Genomic DNA, 25,788 nt, shown 5'->3' on the forward strand with positions numbered 1-25,788 from the left:
TTCTCCATTAATGATCACTGGCTCCATATGAGGCCTAGATCTCCTAAAGTCCACCACCATCTCCTTGGTCTTGGTGATATTGAGACGCAGGTAGTTTGAGTTGCACCATATCACAAAGTCCTGTATCAGTTTCCTATACTCCTCCTCCTGTCCATTCCTGACACACCCCACTATGGCCGTGTCATCAGCGAACTTCCTTACTTAGCACATCCTTACTTAGATAAGGGGCCGAAAACTGCTCACAATACTCCAAGTGAGGCCTCACCAGTGCTTTATAAAGTCTCAACATTACATCCTTGCTTTTATATTCTAGTCCCCTTGAAATGAATGCTAACATCACATTCACCTCCCTCACCACTGACTCAACCTGCAAATTAACTTTAGGGAGTCCTGCACCTCAGTTTTTTTTGTATTTTCTCTCCATTTAGAAAATAGTCAACCCTTTTACTTCTACTACCAAAGTGCATGACCAAACACTTCCTGACACTGTATTCCATCTGCCACTTCTTTGTCCATTCACCTAATCTGTTAAAGTCCTTCTGAAGCTTCTCTGCTTCCTCAAAACTACCTGCCTTTCCACCTATCTTTGTATCGTCTACACCTTGGCCACAAAGCCATCAATTCCTTCATCCAAATCGTTGACGTATAATGTATAAAGAAGTGGTCCCAACACAGACCCCAGTGGAACATTATTAGTCAACTGGCAGCCAACCAGAATAGGGGCTCCCTTTATTCCCACTTTATGCCTCCTGTCAATCAGCCAATGTACTATCCATGCTAGTATCTTTCCTGTAATATCATAGGGAACTTGTTAAGCAGCCTCATGTGAGGCACCTTGTCAAAGACCTTCTGAAAATCTAAGTACACAACATCCACTGATTCTCCTTTGTCTATCCTGCTTGTTATTTCTTCAAAGAATTCCAACAGATTTGTCAGGCAAGATTTTCCTAAAAGGAGTGACATTTGCAATTCTCCATTCCTCTAGAACCATACCAGAATCCATTGATTCTTGAAAGATCATTACCAATGCCTCCACAGTCTCTTCATCCACTTTTAGAATCCTGGTCCAGATAACTTGTCTACCTTCAGACCTTTCAGTTTCCCAAGCATCTTCTCCTGAGTAATGGCAACTTCACACATTTCTGTACCCTGACACTCTCAAACTTCCAGCATACTGATAGTGTCTTCCACAATGAAGACAGATGCAAAATACTTACTCAGGTCATCTGTCATTTCCTTGTCCCCCATTACTACCTCTTCAGCATCATTTTCCAGCAGTCCAATTTCTACTCTCACCTCTCTTTAACACTTTATATATCAGAAAAAACCTTTTGTTATCCTATTTAAAAGTATTGGCTAGCTTACATTCTAATTTTATCTTTTCCTTCTTTATGACAGAATAAAAATAATACAGAATAAAAATAATACAGAATATCTGATCCCCTAGTGGGCTTAACCACAAGTTGCTCCAAAAAGCCATCTTGCTGGCATTCTAGAAATTCTCCCTCTTGGGATCCAGCACCAACCTGATATTCCCAATTTACCTGCATATTGAAATCCCCCACGACTATTTCAACACTGCCCTTTTGGCAAGCATTTTCTGCCTCCCGTTGTAATTTGCAGACCATATCCTTACTACTGTTTGGAGGTCTGTATATGACTCCCATCAGAAACCCTTGCAGTTTCTTAGCTCTACCCACAATGATTCTACACTTTCTGATCCTCGTTCTAATGTTTTGATTTCATTTTTTACCAACAGAGCCACCCCACCCCCTCTGCCTTCCTGCCTGTCCTCTCGATACAATGTGTATCCTTGGACATTAAGCTCCCAGCTACAATCTTTCAGCCATGATTCAGTGATGCCTACAACATCATACCCACCAATCTGTAACTGTGCTACAAGTTCATCTACCTTATTCCATATATTGCACGCACTCAAATATAACATCTTCAGACCTGTATTCATCACCTTTTTCAATTTTGTCCCCCTTTTACTTTGCAACTCATCCTATTGACTGCAATTTTGCCCTATCAAAATGATAGATAGAGACAGAGAAAGAGAGAGAGAGATCACCTACCAGTTTGTACTACTTCCCCTCCCCCCCCCCCTCCCCCCCCCCCCCCACTTTCTTATTTTGACTTCTTCCCTCTTTCTTTGCCGTCCCAATGAAGGGTTTTGGCCCAAAACATTGACTGTTTATTCGTTTCCATAGATGTTTCCTGATCTGCTGAGTTCCTCCAGCATGATGTTCCTAAAACCGACCCTTATCCTCAATGCTACTTATGTTTTTTGGCAATTTTTTAATCGTCCTTTTTAGTCTAATTCCTTAGCATTCTTAACTTAGTTTAACTTTTTACATCAGTTCACCACATATGATTTCATTGCTTCTATTTCTTAATGAATTCTACTGCAGAAAATTGTATGAAAGGTTAGCAGACTCAACATTATCCCATTAATGGAAAGTACTCATTAACTTTCTTCCCCAGTTTGATGAGACTTTGTTCGGTTGCACATCTAATTGTAGATTCTTTGATTTTGTTTTTGCTTTGGAACATTCTTGTGTTACTTTGCTCTACAAAGCAAATGCAGAGTTCTAGGCCTCAAAGGTTCAATGATGGTTCAAAGTAAATTTATTATCAAAGTACACATATGTCACCATATACTACCATTGGATTCATTTTCTTGTGGGCATTCACAGTAAATGCAAAGAAAAAATGATAATAATAATAATAATAATAATAATAATAATAAATATCAAGAAGATAAGATTAAGAGTCCTTGAAAATGAGTCCATAGATTGTGGGAACAGTTCAGTGATGGGATGAGTAAAGCTGAGTAAAGTTATCACATCGGGTTCAAGGGTCTGATACTTGAGGGGTAATAACTGTTCCTGAACCTAGTGGTGTGAGTCCTGAGGCTCCTGTACATCCTTCCTGATGGCAGCAGTAAGAAGAGAGCATGACCTGAATGTATGGAAATTCCTGACAACAATACAACTGTGATTAAAGGTGACACCAAGCAACATTCCACTAAACAGTAAGGCAAGCCAATGAGTGCTTCTACCTATGAGGTGGGTCTACTACACTTTCATTTTTTTTCTCTGTTCAAGATTTAACATTGCTTATTGTCATTTTTCAGTATGCAAGTGTAAAGGAGAATGAAATAATTGTTACTCCAGATATTATGATGATATCCATTAGTCTCGCGAGACCATGGATCTGCTCCTGAAAAGTCTTGCTTCAGTCTGGAGTGTCCTCTCCAGGGCGTAGGCCTGGGCAATGTTGTATGGAAGACCGGCAGTTGCCCATGCAGCGAGTTTCCCCTCTCCATGCCACCGATGCTGTCCAAGGGAAAGGCAAGGGCCGATACAGCTTGGTACCAGTGACGTTGCAGAAATTGCCAGAATGAGGTTGAAGGCAACGTCGGACTGCCTTAGGGACTCCAGCTCCGGATTTGTCCTTAGGGTTTAGGGTTTACTCCTGAAGCCTTTCCCATGAGTGGGTATGGCCGCAAGGCAGCGGAGGATTGAAATCAGAGTTTTCACTCTCTTAGATGGACTGCCTTCCCAGGCTGACGAGCTCCATCTACCCGAAGCACTGGTTTTAAGGCACCAGGACCCACCTTCACCCCTTCTCCTGTCAGTAGAAACAGTTCCACTGGGCTTAGAGGCTAAGCCACATGAGAAGGCCAGGAGTTGGACTTGGTTGTCAGAGGCTATTTGAGGCGCATGCCGTGAAGAGCACTTTTAGGTAGTGGCACTACCACCCCTCGGCTTGACAACCTTGGAACCAGTTATAACGCAGCATAAAAAGCACAATAAGCATAAATAACACAGGCCACATGAAAACACAGTAGGAGAGTGACTGTGTCAGTGTAGGTATGAGATGTGGAGAGTAAGCATAAAGTGGCAGTTCATAGGGAGGAGATGAAGGTGCTGAAGGCCTGTGGAGAGGAGTGACTGATGTGGATGTAGTGATGGGGGGGTTGGGTGAGGTGGGTTAATTGGGTGGAGGTGTTCATCAGCTTGATGGCTTAGGGGAAGTAACTGTTTTTTGTGTCTATGTAACCTTTCCTGTAAGAGTTTTTAGTAAATTGACGTCCTCAACTTATCAATGGAATACAGACTCAAGACTGTTCCATTGAAAGACATAAGAGTCATACAGAATATACAAAAGCTTGACAACATACACCACCAGGCTTAAGGACATCCTCAACACTGTTCTTACAAGACCCTTGAACAAACATCTTGTATGTTTTTAATCTCTCAAAAATCCCTCCAGTACCACATCATTGTCTCTCTGCACTGCACATTTTCTGTAGCTGTAACTGTATTTGGGTTATGTTTTTACCATATAGATGAGCTCGATGTACTTTTATTTGGAATGATCTGTCTGGGTGTCAATGCCATACAAACCTTTCACTGTCTCTCAGTACATGCAATTATCCAATTATCACAGGCCCTTTAACCCATCATGTTCATGTTGACCATCAAACGCCTATCTATACTCATCCCATTTACTAGTACTTGGTCCAGAGACTAATTAGATATTGAAACAGCTTTTGGATGTCTCCAAACAAGAGTCTTTCATGATCATGACATCTGAACAGACACCAAAATGTTAGTGTACAAAGCAGTGGTGATCCCAACGTTCCTGTATGCATCAGAAACCTGGACAACATACCAACGACATCTGAAGGCACTTGAGAAGTTCCACCAACGCTATCTTCGAAACATCTTAAATATCAGCTGGGAAGATAGAAGAACCAACGTTAGCGTGCTAAATGAAGCAAAAACAACAAGCATTGAAGCCTACATCATCAAGAACCAACTAAGATGGAGCAGTCATGTTGTTCAGATGAAAGACAAACGTCTGCCAAAACAAATCTTCTACTCCCAGCTTAAAGAAGACAAACATAAAAGAGGCAGACACCAGAAGAGATTCAAAGACGTCTTAAAAGCCAACATGAAGAAATGTAACATCGACATCAACAATTGGGAAACCAATACCAAGGACAGGAAACTCTGGCAAACCATCATCCGAGAAGGAACAACAACTTTCGAAGCCACTAGATGTGCAGAATTAGAAGAAAATGGAAAGAGAGGCAGCAACAACCAAAGCCCGATCTGCCATCTGGAACTACCTGTCCTGAATGCAGAAGAACTTTCAAAGCCAAGATTGGACTCATAAGCCACTTGAGAGCCCATAAATAGATCAACAGAACGAAGGCCATCATCTTCGACCTTGAGGGATAGCCATGACGCAAGTACGGGCCCTTTGGCCTACAATGGTATGCCAGCCTTTTAACCTGGTTTCCTCCAGGTGCTCTGGTTTCTTCCCACATTCCAAAGACGTACAGGTTAATAGGTTAATGGGTTACATGGGTGCAATTGGGCAGCATGGCTCATTGGGCCAGAGGGGCCTGTTACTGTGCTGTATCTCTAAGTAAAATACAGTAAATAAATAAATAATCCAATTAAGGTTTGAATCCAAGAGTGGTCAAAAAATATCTATCTGCAGCCACCAGTAAGAATGGCTGTGTCTTGTACTCTGCTTTTGAAGTACACTTCTGTTTAATTCAATAGAATTTTGGAAAGATTAGATTAGATTTATTAATCACACACACATCGAAGTATACACTGAAATGCATCATCTGCATCAACAACCAACACAGTCTGAGGACGTTCTGGGAACAGCCTGCAAATGTGAACGTGCTTCCAGCACCAACATGGCATGTTTACAACTTACTTACCCTCACTAACCTGTACATCTTTGGAGCATCCGGAGGAAATCCACATGGTCATGGGGAGAATGTACAAACTCCTTACAGATGTGGTGGGAATTGAACGTCAATTGCTAACCGCTGATTCTGTAAAGCATTACATTAACCGTGTCATGACTGCACTACCTCACCTAACTTAATCCACCTGGTGATTAATGTAAATGTGTGCTATGATTAGTTGGACTCACTGAGCCCGTTTCCAGGCTATGTGACTCTATGACAGTCAAGGAAAAGAAGGTTTCTTCAGGAAAACCACACAGACATCATTGGTCACCTCAGAACCCATAAAACTGGAGTGGAATCAAATCATACTTAATCCCTAAGGGCTGCCAATCCAAGGTAATCTACAAGAACTGTGATGCACTCTACTGCCAGATAGTTTGTTGGTAATCAGCAGATAAACCGTCCCATAAGGAAAAGTTATTTAGATAAAGCAGTCATTCTCTTTGGCAGCCCCTAGGGATTAAGTTTGATTTGATTCCATTCCAGTTTTGTAGGTTCTGAGGTGATCAATGATGCCAGTGTGAGATTTGTGTGCTCTATAAAACTGTGTAGCTCCACAAAACTCTCGTTAGACCACATTTGGAATATTGTGTTCCATTCTGGAAGGATATGGAGGCTTTAGAGAGGGCACAGAGGAGATTTACCAGGATGCTGCTTGGATTAGAGATCATGTCTTATGAGGATAGGTTGTGCAAGCTAGGGCTTCTCCCTTTGGAGTGAAGGTGGATGAGAGGTGACTTGTTAGAGGTGTACAGGATGATAAGGGGCACAGATCAAGAGGACAGCCATAAACTTTTTCCCAGGGTGTAAGAGTCTAATACCAGGGGGTAAACTTTAAGGTGATTGAGGGGAAGTATAGGAAGAGTGTTAGAGGTAAGTTTTTTTATACAGACTAGTAGGTGCATGGAACATCTTGTCGGGGTGGTGGTAAAGGCAGATACATTAAAGGCGTTTAAGCGACTCTTAGATGGGCATATGAATGATGGGGAAATGAGGATTAAGTAGGAGGGAAGGGTTAAGATTGATCTTAGAGTAGGTTAAGATGTTGGTACAACATCATAGGCTGAAGGACCTGTGCTGTGCTATAATGTACAATGACCTATATTTTTCTGTAGATGAAGCAGGAGTTGCCTGATAAGAAGATGTATGGGAAGTGATGTGTCCTCTCGGCCAGTTACACAGTGCCTCTGTGTGCTTATTATACATGGACCCAAGGTTCTCAATACCATCCTGAAGGAGGGTGTGGAGGATCTCATTGAAACCTGCCAAATATTGTCTTGAGAGGTAGTCTAGGTGTCAAGAGGGTAGGAACCACTGCTGTCTGAGTGACTTCTGAGCTCTTGACCCTCAAATATCCTTTTCCCCAATAGAATTAAAGGCTGTGAAGGATGAAGGCTCATGGCTTCCTGTATTTTGAGTTCTTGCTCTCAGTGAAGACAAAGATCCATGATAAAATTCAATGCATCAGCACAGGTAAGAATATTAGAGAGTTAACAACAGCCTTTTAGGAAGGAAAGTAGACAAATTAGTGTCTAGAGAAATAAAGGAATATTGGTTACAAAGCAGAGCTTTTAAAATTCTCACCTCTCCTTAGACTCACTCTTCCTTGGCCATTTAAATGCAAGCTGCTGTCGAGGAACGTAGAACAGTGCACCATTGAAACCGGGCTGTTGTGCCAACCATGTTGCCAAAGTAAACTAATACCTTTTCACTGCATATGACCCATAGCCCTCAATTCCCTGCATATTCAGGTGCTGGTCTAAAAGCCTCTTGAATGCCTCTATTGTATCTACTTCAACTACTGTCCCTGGCAGCATTATCTAGGCACTCACCACTCACTGTAAGAAAACATTCCCAGCACATATAAACACAACAAATTCTGCAGATGCTGCAAATCCAGAGCAACACACAAAATGCTAAAGGAACTCAGCAGGCCAGGTAGTATCTATGGAGGGGAATAAAGAATCGATGTTTTGAGCTGAAACCCTTCATTAGGACTACATATTCCCTTTAAACTTTACCTCTCTCACCTTAAAGCTAAGTTTTTAGAAATGCTGTTTCTCAGTTGTTGAACTCAGTGAGCAGAAACACACGTCGTAGTTTTGCATTCCCACAGCATAAGTGGGAGACTCAGTGTAACCCAGAACAACTTCATTTATGAACATACTGAGTACTGAAAGACCCGGATTGAGTGGACGTGGAGAGGATATTTCCAATTGTGGGAGAGCCTAGGACCAGAGCTTACGATCTCAGAATGGATATGAGGAGGAATAGAGGGTGGTGGATCTGTGGAATTCATTGTTACAGATTGTTCTGGAGGCCAGCTCATTGCGTATATTTAAAACAGAGGTTGATAGTTTCTTGATTAGCAAGGGCATCAAATGTTACAGGGAAAAAGCAGGAAAATTGGTTTTTGGAGGGAAAATAAATCAGCCATGGTTGAATGGCAGAGAAGACTCGATGGGTCACATGGCCTGATTTTGCAGCTATGTTTTACAGTCTTACGGAAAAGTATCTCTCACAACAGGAACTGTGAAATAAGCAGTATACTTCTGTATAGATTACATTTCTTTTAAATAGGTTTGCATCATACACCAAAGATAGATTTAATGTCCTGACAATAATTATCCAGTTAACAGATTAAATAATGAGATAAGACCAGGATTTGTTCCAATTCTTTGGATGCCATATTGTAAGTTAGTACAGCTAACTAATTGCAATGATCCAGATTAATCTAATGGGGTAATTGCGGACAGGGACGGCAAACACAGAGTAGACTTAAGTAATTCTAGGAACAGACAACATGGATCATTGGTATCTGTCTGTCTCCTCCTTGTCTGCTCAACAAGATTTGTACAAACATCGCTTGCAGTGCCGCCTCAATATTAACTCATCCAGATTTGATAATCTTAACCAAGGGACTAATAGTCTGCAAATAAAATGTGTTTGCTAATGTTCTTCTATCACTCTTAATACTTACGTTTGCCAGGAGGCTTATCACATGCATTTACTAAACTCTCTCTAAGCTTAATACCAACACTCCCGAAGACAATGCCACATAATCTCCATTACATTCCTGATTAACAGGATGGTATTCTCCAATTTTAGTTGCACTAAATTGATTGAGTTCAGCAAATTGTGTTCAGTTAATTTGGATGGATTTTGAAGCAGCAAACAATGCACCCTACAGCTGAAATGCATCAGTGAATCTATAGACCTTCAAACTCTTAGAGACCGGAGGTGGAGAGAGAACAGAGGGAATTCCATAGGTTTAAGGTCATTGGAAAAAGCTGGTGGATGGAGAATGGGAAAGAGTAAAGACTCTGATGAGAGGGAGAGGATGATTCAAAGTTTAAAGTAAATTTATCATCAAAGTACATATATGTCACCGTACACTACCCTGACCCCTGAGATTCATTTTCTTGTGGGTATTCATAGTAGCTACAAAGAAACACAATGAAGAACTACACACACAGATGAACAAACAACCAATATGCATAAGAAGACAAGCTTTGCAATTACAAAAAAGGACAAACAAACAAATAAATAGATAGATAGATAGATAGATAGATAGATAGATTTTACAGAGAACATGAGTTGTAGAGTCCTTGAAAGTGGAATCAGTCCAGAGTTAGGGTAAGTGAAATTATCCACGCTGGTTCAGGAGCCTGATGGTTGAGGGGTGATAATTGTTCCTGAATCTGGTGGTGTGGAATCTAAGGTTTCTGAACCTTTTTCCCAATGGCAGCAGTGAAAAGAGAGCGTGGCCTGAATGGTGGGGGTCCATAATGATGGATGCTGTTTTCTTGTGGTAGTGCTCCTTGTAGATGTGCTCAATAGTGGGGAGGGCTTTTCCTGAGATGGACTAGACTGTATTCACTACTTTTAGTAGTCTATTCAATTCATGGGCATTGTTGCTTCCATACCAGGCCATGATACAACCAATCAGGATACTCTCCACTGTGCATCAATAGAAGTTTGTCAAAGTTTGAGATGACACGCCGAATCTGTGCAAACTTCTCTGAAAGTAGAAGAGAGAGTGTGAAGGATGGCACTTCTGAGGTTTTGATAGAACCCCACTTCAGAGATGTCCATTCTATCAGTACGGGCCAACCCCAGGTTAGTAACAGACAATTCATGGTCATCTGTACATATGAGCAAGCAACCATAGTATTATTAAAAGTTCAATGCACATGCATATTGTAGTTCCTGGTTACCTTTCTCTTTCCACATCTAGTAATTGCTCTTTCTTTTCAGTCTTGTGTTTTTGATACCACTCAAAGTTTAAGTTCAAAGTTGAAAGTAAATCCATTTTCAAAAGGCGATGCCCAAAAAGGCAGCATCTATCTTCAAAGATCTCCATCACCTAGGACGTGCCCTCTTCTCATTGCTACTATTAGGGAGAGGTACTGGAACCTGAAGACACACACTCTTAATATTCCAGGAACAGCTTCTTCCCTATCGCCATCAGATTTCTGAATGGTCCATGAACCCATGAACTCGACTTCACTATTCCTGATTTGCACTATTATTTATTTGTTTTTTTTCAACGATCAAGGACCAGCTTTATTCATCACATGTATTAGGAATTTGCTGTTCTGTGTTGTTTGGTCAGGGTGCAACAGGCAACAAAAAACAAAATCCAACAATTGTAAAGTATAATTTGTTATATTGTATTATTATTATTATGAAATTTCAACTGTTATATTGTATTATTAATATTGTAACTTATAGTAATTTGTTATGCCTGCACTATACTGCTGCCATGAGACAACTTTCTCAACAAATAAACCTGCTTCTGATTCTGATTTCGATTAGTATCCTATCGTTACAGTGCATACCCTAGCCTTCCCCAGTGTTTTGCTTCACACTTCTCTGGGCAGTACAGTTGTCTCAAACACCTGCTTCATCAGTGACCTTCCTTTCATCATAAGGTCAGAGGTAGGTCACATTCTGGCATGGTCTGATAAATTGCAAAGAACAAATGCCCCAAGAAACACTGGGCAGTACCCATCTTCAACAGAGATAATTGAATGAGCTACGCTTCACTTTCAAAGCCATTACCATTGCCGATCAATAGCCCGGGGGTCAACACTCACTAGATACTCAGGATGGTGTGTACCTGGAATGAACTGCCAGAGGAAATGTTTGGAGACGGGTACAATTGCAATATTTAAGGGACATTTGGATAGGAACATGGAGTCAAGGGGCTTGGAGGGTTATGGGCCAAATGCAGGCAACTGGGACTTGCAGGGAGGATACTGTGGTCAGCATGGACCAGTTGGGCCAAAGGGTGGACAGAGGAAATGTTTCTATGCTGTATTATTCAATGTCTCTGTGACTGGCCACATTAATGGCATGAGTCAAGAGCAGGTCAGAGGATAGGTATTCTATGGCGAGTGACTCACCTTGACACCCCAAGGCCTTTCCATCACCTGTGAAGCACAAGTCAACACTGTGATGAAATACTTTCCACTTACCTGGATGAATGCTGGGCGGCATGGTGGTATTGCAGTAACATAACACTTTATAGCACCAGGTGTAATTTACTTATTTTATTTAGCGATACAGTGAAGAGTAGCCCCGTGCAAGGACAGTGAGGTACAGGTACAATGCTGGCCTTTTCGGCAATCCCTGTATCCATAAAATCAACATTTAAAAATATAATCCATTTTCCATTTCTTTATCTATCTGACCAAAATATTGGTATCCTTCTGTAGTGTAGAACTTTCTTCCTCACTTCTGACCAAACTTTGATTGTTGGTAATACCTGCAAAATACAGCTTGACACTTAAGCCAAATCATTTACACTCAGTGGCTACTTTATTCAGTACACCTGTACACCTCATTTGCTCATTAATGCAAATATTTAATCAGCCAATCATGTGGCAGCAACTCAATGCAGAAAAGCATACGGACATGGTCAAGCGGTTCAGTTGTTGTTCAGAGTAAACATCAGAATGGAAGAAGAAATGTGATCTAAGTGACTTTGACCATGGAATGATTGTTGGTGCCAGACAGGGTGGTTTAAGTATCTCAGAAACTGCTGATCTCCTGGGATTTTCATGCACAACAGCCTCTAGAGTTTACAGAGAATGGTGCAAAAAACAAATAACATCCAGTGAGCTGCAGATCTGCTGGTGAAAATGCCTTGTTCATGAGAGGAGAAGGGCCAGACTGGTTCATGCTGACAGGAAGGTGACAGTAACTCAAGTAAATATGTGTTGCAACTATGAACAGCGTCTCTGAATGCATAACCATAAAGTGGATAGGCTACAGCAGCAGAAGACTGCAAACATATATTTAGTGGCCACTTTATTAGGTACCTCCTGTATAGGAACAGCAGGAACAAAGGACCTGGACCTATAGAGACCTAGAATACACAGTTTCCAGTCACGCTCTTAACATTTTCCCACTGGTGTTATTGATTGACTTCCCCTCATATCCCCGAACTGCTAGTATGCATAGAGTCAACGAGAGGTAAAGTGTAGAACTGGGTTCTTCAGCCCAGTGAGACTGTGCCATCTATCCATCCATCAAGCAGCCATTTGCACAAATCTCATTTTATTCTCCCCACATTCCCATACCTAAGAAAGGACGTACTGGCATTAGAGGGTCCAGAGGAGGTTCACAAGAATGATCCCAGGAATGAAAGGGTCAGCATATGAGGAGCATATATGAGGGCCCTGGGTCTGTACTTGTTAGAGTTTAAGGTGGTGAATCCATAGAATTCATTACCACACAGACCGCCGTGGAGGCCAAGTCATTTGAGAGACAATGCAGTGCAGGAAAACAATAAGGTGAAAGATCATAATAAGGTAAATTGTGAGGTCAAGAATGCCATTTATAATACTAGGAGACCATTCTGTCTTATAACAGTGACGTCCAGCCTCCCCTCCATGGATTCTGTCTATACTTCTCACTGCCTCAGTTATGCAGCCAGCAAAATTAACAACCCCACCTGCTGGGTTTTTCATATTTCAATAATACTTGAGTAATATTGTAAATATATTGTTTGATCAAGCGTTCTTTGTTGTTTACATAATGCATTGTTGCATTATCACATGCATTATCACATCACTATGTCATACAAGCGTAAAAATGAATGGACATGAGTTATTTCCCAGCTCCCTTGTTTTTGTTTCAATTAGTTTTTATATTTTGGGGGTTACAAAACATAATATTCCTCATCCCAGACTACCATCAGGCAGAATATGCGAAAGCCTGAAAGCACATACCACCAGGCTTCTACCTCAAGATTGGGTCAATTACGCCTAAATTCACTGGCGTTTAAAAGGAACTCAGAGCAATCTATAACATTCTAAAAGAACAAGAAGGATTAGATGTAGGGAATGCCATTGTACAGACACAACAAATTGGTGACAAGTACGAATCTGAATGTCAGTGAATATCACCAACTGCACCGACAGTTACAAGATGACAGAATTTGGAGGAAGGGAGAGAAACAGTGAGTGGGAAGAGTCAACCAATACAGACAAGGCGGTCATGGATGCTAGAAAAGGGCACCTGAGTAACAATGCACAGTACACAGTAAGAGACGCACAACTAGCAAAGCTAAAGTGAAAATAATGTGCTGATGACCTTAGTCAGGCAAGCTGACAAATTTGATAGTGCTAATGAGGACTGGGAATCATATGTCAAGAGGAGGGAACTGCATTGTAATGCTATCAACATGGATGAGGAAAAGAAATTCTCTATACTTCTTAGCTTAATAGGTGCCAGAACGTACAGTCTCTTATGCAACTTAGTAACTCCTGAAAAGCCAGCAAGCAAGACATTCAACAAAATAGTTGAAGTTTTACAAAATCACTTGAGATTTTGAAATTTTACATACAAAACCATTAGTGATAGCTGAGAGATTTAGCTTTCACAAAAGTAACCAGTCCAAGGATGAGTGTATTTCTGAATACATTGCAGAACTACACAAACTTTCACAATATTGTGACTTTAAAAATAGACTTTCTGATGCATTAAGGGACAGGCTTGTATGTGGCATGTATAATCAAAGGACTCAAAAGAAGTACTGTCAGAAAGAGACCTAACCTTGGAACGGGCATTGACCATTGCAATATCAACGGAGACTGCAACAATGGATGCATCAGAACTACAGAAAAAGAGTTCAGAATGTGAAAAGCACAAAGTGTCCCTGAATGGTGCAAAAGCCAGAAATGTTATCAATGTGGCAAATCTTCTCATGATGCAAATGACTGTTGGTTCAAAGATAAAGTTTGCAGAAAGTGTCACAGACAAGGTCACATAGAGAGAGTGTGCAAGGCAGACAAAAAGCACAGCCAAAGAAAAAGACAACACTGAGTGAAATCTTTCAAACACAAAACTAAACAAATGCATGAAGTGACTGAATGTGAAACTGAGTCAGACAACACAGAGTCTGACAAACGTGAGCTGTCATGCCTAGAACTGCATAGCATTACTGAAGCAGATTACAAAATCATATGGATCACAACAGACATATCTGGTGTAAAACTAAAAATGGAGCTGGATACAGGGTCAGCTCTGTCTATACCTTCAGATGCTGAATACAACAGACTGTTTTCTAAGCTGCCATTAGAAAAGAACTTGGTGATGCTAAAGACCTACACAGCTGAAAAAGTGCCTCTCAAAGGCAAACTGAAAGTGAATGCGACATATGGAGGCAAAGCACAGCAGTTAGAGGTTTACGTGTTGAAAGGTGGAGGGCCAGCACTTTTCATACATGAGCAGTTGAGAAAAATCCAACTAGAATGGAACACAGTCAAAGCTCTCAATGTTTCATCAATAGGCAATGGCAGCCCAAACGGTACCACTAACCAGAGACTGTCACAGCTCAAGTGACAGGTCAAAGTGAGAAGGTCTTTGAGAAGGGGATTGGTAAACTCAAAGGCATGAAGGCCAGAATTGAACCAGATGAAGCAGTAACACCAAGATTCCATAAAGCATGTCCAGTGCCTTATGCACTACATCCTAAAGAGAATGCTGAACTTCAAAGCTTGGAGGCATCTGGCATTCTCTCCAAGGTTGAGTGGAGTGATTAGGCCATGCCCATTGTCCTGGTGATCAAGAAAAGGAAGGTTGGAGCTGTTCGCATATGTGGGGATTTCAAAGTGAGCATCAACCCTGTGCAGCGTACTGTGCAGTATCCCCTGCCACGAATAGAAGACAGTATTTCGGCTTTGGCAGGTGGGGAGAGGTTTTCATAGATCGGCAATCCTATGCAAATATAAATCGAGAAGTCAAGCAGGAAGTTCCTCACAATCAACACTCACAAGGGACTGTTCCAGTATAATTGTCTCATCGTTGGCGTCGCATCAGCTCCAACAATTTGGCAAAGAGCAATGGACCAAATGCTCCAAGATATCCCAGGAACACAGCGTTACCTTGATGACATCATCCTGACTGGCAAGAGTGATGGAGAACCTTGGTAAAGTGCTTACCAAGCAGAGTGAGCATGGTGTGCATGCAAAGAGAGAGAAGTGTGTTTTTCAAGAATGAAATCTCATATTGTGGACATGTCATTGACAAGTATGGCTTACATGCAGTAAGTCACAAGAGAAGACTGAAGCAGTGCTGCAGGCACTCAAACAGGAAAATGTGCTCACGTCATACTTGGGCCTTGTAAACTATGACCACTGGTTTCTCCCAAATCTTGCTACAGTGCTAAACCCATTAAATGTACTTTTACAGACAGGAGCAAAGTGGAAGTGGTCAGATGAACTGCTCACCCATTATGACTTATCTCAAGTCAAGTCAAGTCAAGTCGCTTTTTATTGTCATTTCGACCATAAACTGCTGGTACAGTACACAGTAAAAATGAAACAACGTTCCTCCAGGACCCTGGTGCTACATGAAACAACACAAAACTACACGAGACTATGTGAGGCAATACAAGGCTACATTAGACTACGTAAAACAACACAAAAATGACACTAGACTACAGACCTACACAGGACTACATAAAGTGCACAAAAACAGTGCAGGGCAATACAACAATTAATTAATTAATTAATAGACAAGACAATAGGCACAGTAGAGGACAAATTTCAATATAATAATAAATGATGTAGATGTCAGTCTAGACTCTGAGTATTGAGGAGTCTGATAGCTTGGGGAGAGAACCTGTTGCACAGTCTGGTCGTGAGAGCCCGAATGCTTCGGTACCTTTTGCCAGATGTCAGGAGGGAGAAGAGTTTGTATGAGGGGTGCGTGGGGTCCATCATAATGCTGTTTGCTTTGCGGGTGCAGTGTGTGGTGTAAATGTCTGTAATGGCGGGAAGAGGGACCCTGATGATCTTCTCAGCTGACCTCACTATCCGCTGCAGAGTCTTGTGATCCGAGATGGTGCAATTCCTGAACCAGGCAGTGATGCAGCTGCTCAGGATGCTCTTGATACATCCTCTGTAGAATGTGGTGAGGATGGGGGTTGGGAGATGGGCTTTTCTCGGCCTTCGCAGAAAGTAGAGATGCTGCTGGGTTTTCTTGGCTATGGAGCTGGTGTTGAGGGACCAGATGAGATTCTCCGCCAGGTGAACACCAAAAAATTTGTTGCTCTTAACGATCTCAACAGAAGAGCCGTCAATGTTGAGCGGAGAGTGATCACTCTGTGCTCTCCTGAAATCAAGAACCATCAGATACTGGTTGCTCAGTAATGCTTTGTTACATATACAGTTTTATGTTACATTAATCTGAAGGGGGAGGAAGTACAGTTGTACAGACACAACAGGGAGGATGTTACTTGTTGGATCTGAAAATGGTGAATCACAGATCCAGAAGATCACACATTGAGTTGGAACCACAAAAGTCAGTGGAAGTCATGCTTCCATGCTTCATGCTTTCCAGGAGGTAGCTATATAATTGTTCATGTTAAAGAAAGATCAAGGATCAACTTTATTCGCTATATGCATTTACATGAATTAAGAAATTGCTGTGGTGTGTTGGTCAGGGTGCAACATGCAACAAAATTCAACAAATGGTACCGTAGCGTTTAGCACATCGCTATTACAGTTCGAGGCGTCGGAGTTCAGAGTTTAATTTTGGCGCTGTCTGTAAGGGGTTTGTATGTTCTTCTCATGACTGTGTAGGTTTCCTCTGGATGTTCTGGTTTCATCTCACAGTTCAAAGATGTTAGTAGTTTAATTTGTCATTGTAAATTTTCCTGTGATTAGGCTAGTGTTTGTGGTTTGCTGGGTGGTACGGCTTGTTAGGCTGGAAGGTTCTATTTTGTGTTTATCTATTATTTATATATATATATATATATATATTTAATATATATTATATATTTCTATTTATATATTGTGTTTATTCTATTTATTTATTTATCTAAATAAATAAATTATAAAGAATAAAGAATTACATAAAAAATAAAGTGAGAGGTTAAAGTACAGGTATGGAATAAGATGTGCATAAATACATAAATACCAGTGAGTATCTACAATGTAAGCAACATTATAAAAAATAGTTCAAAGCGTCTACAGACAGTGCAGTGCAGTGATGAGGGTATTAGATAGGGCGGATGGCTAACTAGAATGGTTGATCACATTAGCTGCCTGGGGGAAGAAATTTTTAAGAAATGTGATTTTTGTTTTAATACCCAAACGCTCATTGGAAAAGGCTGTTGGTAGGGTGGATAGTGTCCAAAATAACTTTTTTCTGCTCATTTCTTTGTCCTGGATACATACAAGTCCTGCAGTAATGGTAGATTGCAGCTAATGACCCTTTCTGCTGACCTGACAGATCACTGTAGTTTTGTGAGAGGGTTCTGCATCAAAGCAGTGATGTGAGTGATGTGAGGATGCTCTACATGATGACAGTGTAGAATTGTACCAATATATTCTGGGGTAAATGGAAAATAGTGTTGTGGAAAATGGAAAAATGGAAAAAGAAAATCTGGGGTTATACAAAGGAAGGATGAAGAGGATAGGTTTGAAAGGTTGAGTAGCCTTCTTCAGTTTTAGTGTCACTTATGAAAAGAGGGGCCACCTGGATTTGAACCAGGGACCTCTTGACCTGCAGTCAAATGCTCTACCACTGAGCTATAACTCCTGATGAAATAAAAACTATTGTATTTTAAATAAATAGTAGATTCGATTACAATCTTATTGCCAAAGTTTACAGCATTAATTGTGCTGCTGTGTGGCAGATTGTGATTACATTGCCGTTCAGTGGAATGCACACTATCACAGAGCTGTTTGCAGAGCTGTGACCCCTCCCCAATGGTTCTCAGTCACTAATTATCAGGCCGAGAGGGAAGAGATCAAAGATCATCCTAGAAAAAGAAACAACTTTCCATTGACTCCTGGGCTCAGTGTTGTTCAGAGTAAAGGAGCAGCATTGGGAAGGCTATCTAGCTCAGTACTATTGTCTATACTTCTCAGTGCCTCAATAAATCAACCAGCATAGCCAACGACGAATCCACCCCGGACGTTCTCTCTTCTCCCCACTCCCATTGGGGAGTGAAAACACAAATCTCCAGGCCCAAGGACTGCTTCTACCTCATTGTTATCAGACACTTGAATGGAGTTCTTGAATGATAAAATGGACTTTTTACCTCACAATCAAAATGCTAATAAGAGTTTATTATAGAAGTTCTAGAAATCCCCACACAGGGAAACATCCTCTTAGGCTACGTCCACACTAGACCGGATAAATCCGTAACCGAAGCTTTTTCTCTTTGTTCTGACCCTCCGTCCATACTGAAACAGCGTTTTCCTCCTCCGAAAACAGAGCTTTTCTAAAATGCCCTCCAGAGTGTGTAAATTTGAAAACATTGCTTGGGCAAGAGTAGTGTGGACTGGGTAACTGGAGGTTTCTAGAAATGCTGTCATGATGTGCCAGAACAGATGGCGGCATTTCATTGTTTTCCCGAACACAAACCCCCACACAACCTAACAATTTCAGAACAAATGGCAACGAGACTGAAGCCAGAAGAGTTAGAAATGTACTCACTAAATACTTTGACCCATAACTTACTGAATAAATAAATATACTCACTTTGCCCTGTTTTCTGTCCTTGCTCGTATGAAGGTGGTTTACCTATTTATGCAAGTACTTCTCTGACAATAGATGTGCAACAACCTAATGTAACATTGTATGGAAATACAAGATAACACTGATGCAGACATGTTTAGTACATTTAACAAGGTGCTTTATTAATGCAACAGAGTTAGTCAGGTTTTCAATGTTCATCATCAGCCGGGTCAATCTGTCCATGAACTCCCTGTCAGTTGCCTCCATACGCTCCAGTATTTGTTTCTTTTAGTTTTAGATCCTCCTGTGCGAGAGCCAACAGCTGTCCATCGTTTGGCAATTTCGGTTTAAGTTTTTCTAGTCTGTAACTGCACAAACGTGGACTTTCACAGTGAGATTTGACCCCAAACATGTCGCTCTTTTCTGTAGATGTGTCCTGTGCATGCCCAGTAGGAGGAGCTTCGCCCAAATACCCATTTTAATATGGATGCAGGTATTTTCAAAAATGCTTGGTGTGGACGCCTATCGGTTTTACGCAAAACCGGCGTTTTCAAAATTATCTGGTCTAGTGTGGACGTAGCCTTACTTATCTCTTAAAATAGGATGGACTCTTGATTTCACAATAGAGTCATAGATTCATAGAGTACTAAAGCACAGTCACAGGCCCTTTGGCCCATCTACTCTGTGCCGAACTATTATTCTGGCCAGTTATATACATACCCCAAACAGTAGTAAAAATGGAATCTATAAATTACAGCAGGAGATGGAAAATGCATGTCAAAAGGGCAAAGTTACAATAGTCATAGGGGATTTCAATATGCAGGTAGATTGGGGAAAGCAGTTTGGTGCTGCATCCCAGTAGGGGGAATTTCTAGAATGCCTATGAGATGGCTTTTTAGAGCAGCTTGTGGTTGATCCCACTAGGGGAAAGGCAGTTCTGGATTGGGTGTTGTGCAATGAACTGGAATTGATGAGAGAGCTTAAGGTAAGGGAACCATTATGGGCATTGATCACAATATGATAGAATTCACCCTGAAATTTGAGAAGGAGAAGCTAAAATCAAATGTATCAGTATTACAGTGGAGTAAAGGGAATTACAGAGGCATGGGAAAGGAGCTAGCCAAATTGATTGGAAAAGTACTCTGGCAGGGAAGACGGCAGAGCAACAATGGCTGGAATTTCTGGGAGCAATTCGGAAGGTGCAGGATAATATACTGTACATCCCAAAGAGGAACAAGTATTTTAAAGGCAGAATGACACAACTGTGGCTAACAAGAGAAGTCAAAGGCAACATAAAAACCAAACAGAGGGCATATAACAGCAAAATTAGTGGGAGGGTAGAGGATTGGGAAGCTTTTAAAAACAAGATGGTATACACCTCAGTTTATGAAAGAGGTGGCTGAAGAGATTGTGGAGGCATTAGTAATGATATTTCAAGAATCAGTTGATCCTGGCATGGTTCCGGAGAAATGGAAATTTGCAAATTTCACTCCACTTTACAAGAAGAGAGAGATGCAGCAGAAAGGAAAGTATAGGCCAGTTAGTCTGATATCAGTGGTTGGGAAGATGTTGGAGTGGATTGTTAAGGATGTGGTTTCAGTGCACTTGGAGGCACATGATGAAATAGGCTGTAGTCAGCATGGATTCCTCAAGGGAAAATCTTACCTGACAAATCTGTTGGAATTCTTTGAAGAAATAACAAGCAGGATAGACAAAGGAATATCAGTGGATGTTGTGTACTTGGATTTTCAGAAAGCCTTTGACATACATGAGGCTGCTTAACAAGTTAAGAGCCCATGGTATTACAGGAAAGATACTAGCATGCTTAAAGCAGAGGTTGATTGGCAGGAGGCATAGAGTGAGACTTTTCTGGTTGGCTGCCAGTGACTAGTGGTGTTCCAAAAGAGTCTGTGTTGGGTCCGCTTCTTTTTACATTATATGTCAATGACTTGGATGACGGACTTGATGGCTTTGTGGCCAAGTTTGTGGACAATATGAAGATAGGTGGAGTGGCAGTTAGTTTTGAGGAAGCAGAATGGTTACAGATAAACTTGGCAGATTTGGAGAATGGGCAAAGAAATGGCAGAAGGAATAGTATCGGGAAGTGTATGGTCATGCACTTTGGTAGAAGAAATAAAAGGGTTGACTATTTTCTAAATGGTGAGAAAATACAAAAATCTGAGATGCAAAGGGACTTGGGAGTCATTATGCAATATTTTCTAAAGGTTAATTTGCCAGTTGAATTGATGGTGAGGAAGGTAAATAGAATGTTAGCATTTATTTCAAGAGGATTAGAATATAAAAGCAAGGATGTAATATTGAGACTTTATAAAGCATTGGTATGGCTTCACTTGGACTATTGTGAGCAGTTTTGGGCCCCTTATCTAAGAAAGGATGTCCTGACATTGGAGAGGGTTCAAAGGATGTTCACGAAAATTATTTTGGGATTGAAAGGCTTGTCATATGTGTTTGATGGCTCTGGGCCTGTATTCACTAGAATTCTGAAGAATGAGGGGTAACCTCATTGAAACCTATTGAATGGTGAAAGACCTTGAGGGAGTGGATGTAGAGAGGATGTTTCCTATGGTGGGGGAGTCCAAGACTAAAGGACACAGCCTCAGAATAAAGGAGAATCCTTTTAGAAAAGAGATGAGGAGGAATTTCTTTAGTCAGATGGTGGTGAATCTGTGGAATTTGTTGCCACAGGCAGCTGTGGTGGTCAAGTCACTGGTTATATTTAAGGCAGAGGTTGATAGATTCAGGGCATGACAGGATATGGGGAGAAGGCAGAAGAGTGGGGTTTTATGGTCCCATGGACCCACACCTGGACCATAGCCCTCCATACCTCTTCCCATCCATGTATTTATCCAAATTCTCCAACAGAACAATCAAGTAACAGATCTTTGAATCCACAAACTTTGAACACACGGAAGTTCAACACAAATTACGAAAGGAGCCCCTTACACAAACGCCACACAAACTACTCACCCAATCAGGTATCTCGTCTCCTATCTTTTATATATATTTTTTATTTATCTATCAGCGTGGAGAAGGCCCTTCTGGCCCTTTGAGCCACATCACCCCAGCAACCCCCGACAACCCTGATTAACCCTAACCTAATCACAGGACAATTTACAATAACAGATTTACCTACCCAGTAGGTCTTTGGACTGTGGGAGGAAACTGGAGCACCGGAAGAAAATCCATACATGCCACAGGGATAACATATAGAGACTCTTTGAACTCCAAACTCTGACACCCCGAGCTGTAATAGTGTTGCACTAACCACTATGCTACCAGTCTGTTGAGGAACCTATAGCTCCCACATTGATCTCATCAAATCCCTATGACTCCATAGAAAGAAAGTCAACCTCAATCCAGGGAGGAAATAACGAAGAATTAAGAATTTGCTAGCTGGCAGAGTGATGTAACTAAAAGTGTTGCTCCCTCACTGCTCCAGTGACTCAAGTTCAATGTCTGTGTGGAGTTTGCATGCTCGTATTGTGAGCACGAGGGTTTCCTCCCACATCCTAAAATCTTTGTTGATTTCATTGGCTGCTATAAATTACCCCCCCCCCCAAACCTGCAGTGTGTGGGTAGAATCTATGGGGAGTTGATGGAAAAGATTATTAAAGATTAGCGTTAGTTGTCACATGTAAGTTGAAACATACAGTAAAGTGTGCTGTTGCATCAAATATAAACAGTGAGAATTGTGTTGGGTAGCCTACAAGTGTTGCCACGCTTCCAATGCCAACATAGCGTGCCCACAAACAAGAGAAAATCTGCAGATGCTGGAAATCCAAGCAACACACACACAAAGTGCTGGAGGAACTCAGCAGGCCAGGCGACATCCATGGAGAAGAGTACACAGTCGACATTTTGGGTGGAGACCCTTCATCAGGACTGGAAAAAGGAAATGAGAAGTCAGTGTAAGAAGATGAGGGGAGGAAGAAGTATAAGGTAGTAGGAGATACGTGAAACCGGGAGGGGGGAGAGGAGAAGTAAAGAGTTGGGAAGTTGATTGGTGAATGAGATAGAGAGCTGAAGAAGGGGGAATTTGATAGAAGAAGATAGAAGGCCATGGAAGGAAGGGAAGGGGAGGAGCATCAAACGGAGGTGATGAACAGATAAGGAGATAGTTGATGAGGGAAATGGGGATTGGGAATGGTGAAGGAGAGGGGGTTGAGGCAATTACCGGAAGTTTGAGAAATCAATGTTCATGCCATCAGGTTGGAGACTATCCAGATAGAATACAAGGCATTGCTCCTCCAAACTGAGTGTAGCTTCATCACGGCAGAGAAGGAGGCCATGTTGGAATGGGAATGGGAAGTAGAATTTAAATGGGTGGCCACTGCTTTTTCTCGTGGACAGAGTGTCAGTGCTCGGCAGTCTCCCAATCTACATAGGGTATCACTGATATACGGGAGGCTACACCGGGAGCACTGGATACTGGAGATGACCCCAACAGACTCACAGGTGAAGTGTCGCCTCACCTGGAAGGACTGTTTGGGGCCCTGAAAGGTAGTGAGGGAGGAGCTGCAAGGGCAGGTGTAGCACTTATTCCGCTTGCCAGGAGGGAGATCTGTGGAGAGGGAAGAATGGACAAGGGAGTTGCATTAGGAATGACTCCTACAGAAAGTGGAAGTGGGGCGAGGGGAAGATGTGCTTAGTGGTGGGATCCTAGAAACATAGAAACATAAAAAACCTACAGCACAATACAAGCCCTTCAGCCCACAAAACTGTGCCGAACATGTCCTTACCTTAGAACTACCTAGGCTTACCCATAGCCCTCTGTTTTTCTAAGCTGCATGTATCCATTCAGGAGTCTCTTAAAAGACCCTATCGTTTCCGCCTCCACCACCCCCGCCAGCAGCCCATTCCACACACTCACCACTCTCTGCGTAAAAAACTTACCCCTGACATCCCCTCTGTACCTACTCCCCAGCACCTTAAAACTATGCCCTCTCTAGTGCTAGCCATTTTAGCCCTGGGAAAAAGCCTCTGACTATCAGCATGATCAATGCCTCTCATTATCTTGTACATATCCCGTTGGAGATGGTGGAAGTTACAGAGAATTATGTGCTGGACTCAGAGGCTGGTGGGGTGGTAGGTGAGGACAAGTGGAACCCTATACCTGGTAGGGTGGCGGGAGGATGGGGTGAGAGCAGGCGTATGTGAAATGGAAGAGATGCGGTTGAGGGCAGTGTTGATGGTGGAGGAAGGAAAGCCCCTTTTTCTGAAGAAGGAAGACATCTCATTAGTTCTGGAATGAAAAGCCTCATCCTGAGAGAAGATGTGGCGGAGACGGAGGAATTGAGAGAAGGGGATGGCATTTTTACAAGTAACAGGGTGGGAAGAGGTATAGTCCAGGTAGCTGTAAGAATCAGTGGGTTTATAAAAGATATCAGTAGATAAAGTGACTCCAGAAATTGAGACAGAGAGATCAAGGAAAGGGAGTGAGGTGAGAAACCTCTGCTGTAGTATGTGCTGACCACAGCAGTACACTGTGGCCTGACCCGAGTCTTATACAGTCTAAGCACATATGATGTGCTCTACTGCTTTATAACTTAGCTACAGCCTGCTATGCCACCAATAGGCCATTTTTGATCATTATCATTCCTAAGGTCTCTGTGAAGCTACCCAGACCACTACATGTCCCTAAGATACTGCAATTTTGCAGCAAAATCCAGAATTGGTGTACATTATGGATGAGTGTCTAGTGACCAAGATGATCATTAAGCTCCGTGAACCACAGTCACCGAGAATGCCAATGCCTGGATTAAAAAACAGGCTGATTCCTAGGATGGCAGGATTGACATACAAGGGGAAACTGGACAGTTAGAGGACTAAGAGGGAGTCAGAGAGGAACCCATTAAATTCTAGTAGCTCATGTGAAGTGGTGCTATTAATGACCCAGACTTGGTTGAGAACTTACTCTTAGTGAGGCCAAGCAGCATCTATGGAAAAAAGAAAACAGTCGACATTTCAAGCCGAGACCCTTCATCAGGACTGGAAGAGATGAGAAGTCAGAGTAAGAAGGTGGCTCTGATACTGAGCTCGTCAACTTCATCGACTTTGCCTCCAACTTCCAACCTGCCCTCAAATTTACCTGCTCCATTTCCGACTACTGAACTCCCTGCCACCACCCAGGTCTCATCATGTATGAAGCAGCAGTAGCGTTAAACTGTTTATGTTTGAACTTGTATTGTAAATGTACCTTGTGCTAATTATCAGTCTTCTAGAATATATGTATTTAATTATTTGTTAATTTATTTGTGTAATAAATTAAACTTTATGTACTGTGTAGTACACCTTGGTCTGGATGAACATTGAACTAGAGACACTGGAGGTCCAGAGAATCACACACAAAATGCTGGAGGAACTTAGCAGGTCAGGCAGCATTGCCATAGAGTGTGTTATGAAGCTGTGGCCAAAGCTGGAGAATTCTAGCTCTGCGAAGAGGCTGTCAAGGTTGTTTATTTTCTGGGGAGCAGTATAGACTGAGTGGAAGCTTGATCAAGATGTATTTAGTTAAGGTATAAACAGAAGGGTTTTGATTCCCTTGGAAAAAATGATATAAATCAGACCGCAGAGGCTGAAGTTAATTAGTAGGATAAAAGGAGGGCAGTTAGAAATGGCACAAGCAGTTCAAGCGTTTTGTCCCATAGTGTCTGTGCCGACTGTTGTGTATTTAAATTTAAAAAGTATTTGAGTAATATTGTTAATATATTGTTTGATTAAGCATTCTTGTTCATTTAGATAATTCAGTATGGGTTATATGTGAATGGCATTTGTCATTATGCCACCGCATCATAATTGCATGCCTCACTTAAAGTAAAAATGAAACTAAGACCCATTCTCCTGGACTCCCATCTTTTTCTTGCAATCAGTTTTATGTTTTGGAGTTACAAAATATATCAGTGGTGACAAATAAGTTTTAAAAGAACCCAAGACAACAAAAAAAAGCGTAGCGAGGTGTTCAAAGTTTAAAATAAAAAGCAGAAAATGGACAAGTACCAGGT

General features: G+C 41.7%; 1 non-coding gene across 1 annotated transcript; it reads right to left on the reverse strand.

Moving 5' to 3' along the window:
• Positions 1-17,770: 17,770 nt before the first annotated feature.
• On the reverse strand, positions 17,771-17,842 carry trnac-gca (transfer RNA cysteine (anticodon GCA)). The gene has a single exon. It is a non-coding gene; the product is annotated as a tRNA-Cys (tRNA).
• Between the last annotated feature and the right edge of the window lie 7,946 nt (positions 17,843-25,788).

Source organism: Hemitrygon akajei, chromosome 18 (assembly GCF_048418815.1).
Source record: "Hemitrygon akajei chromosome 18, sHemAka1.3, whole genome shotgun sequence".
NCBI lineage: Eukaryota > Metazoa > Chordata > Chondrichthyes > Myliobatiformes > Dasyatidae > Hemitrygon > Hemitrygon akajei.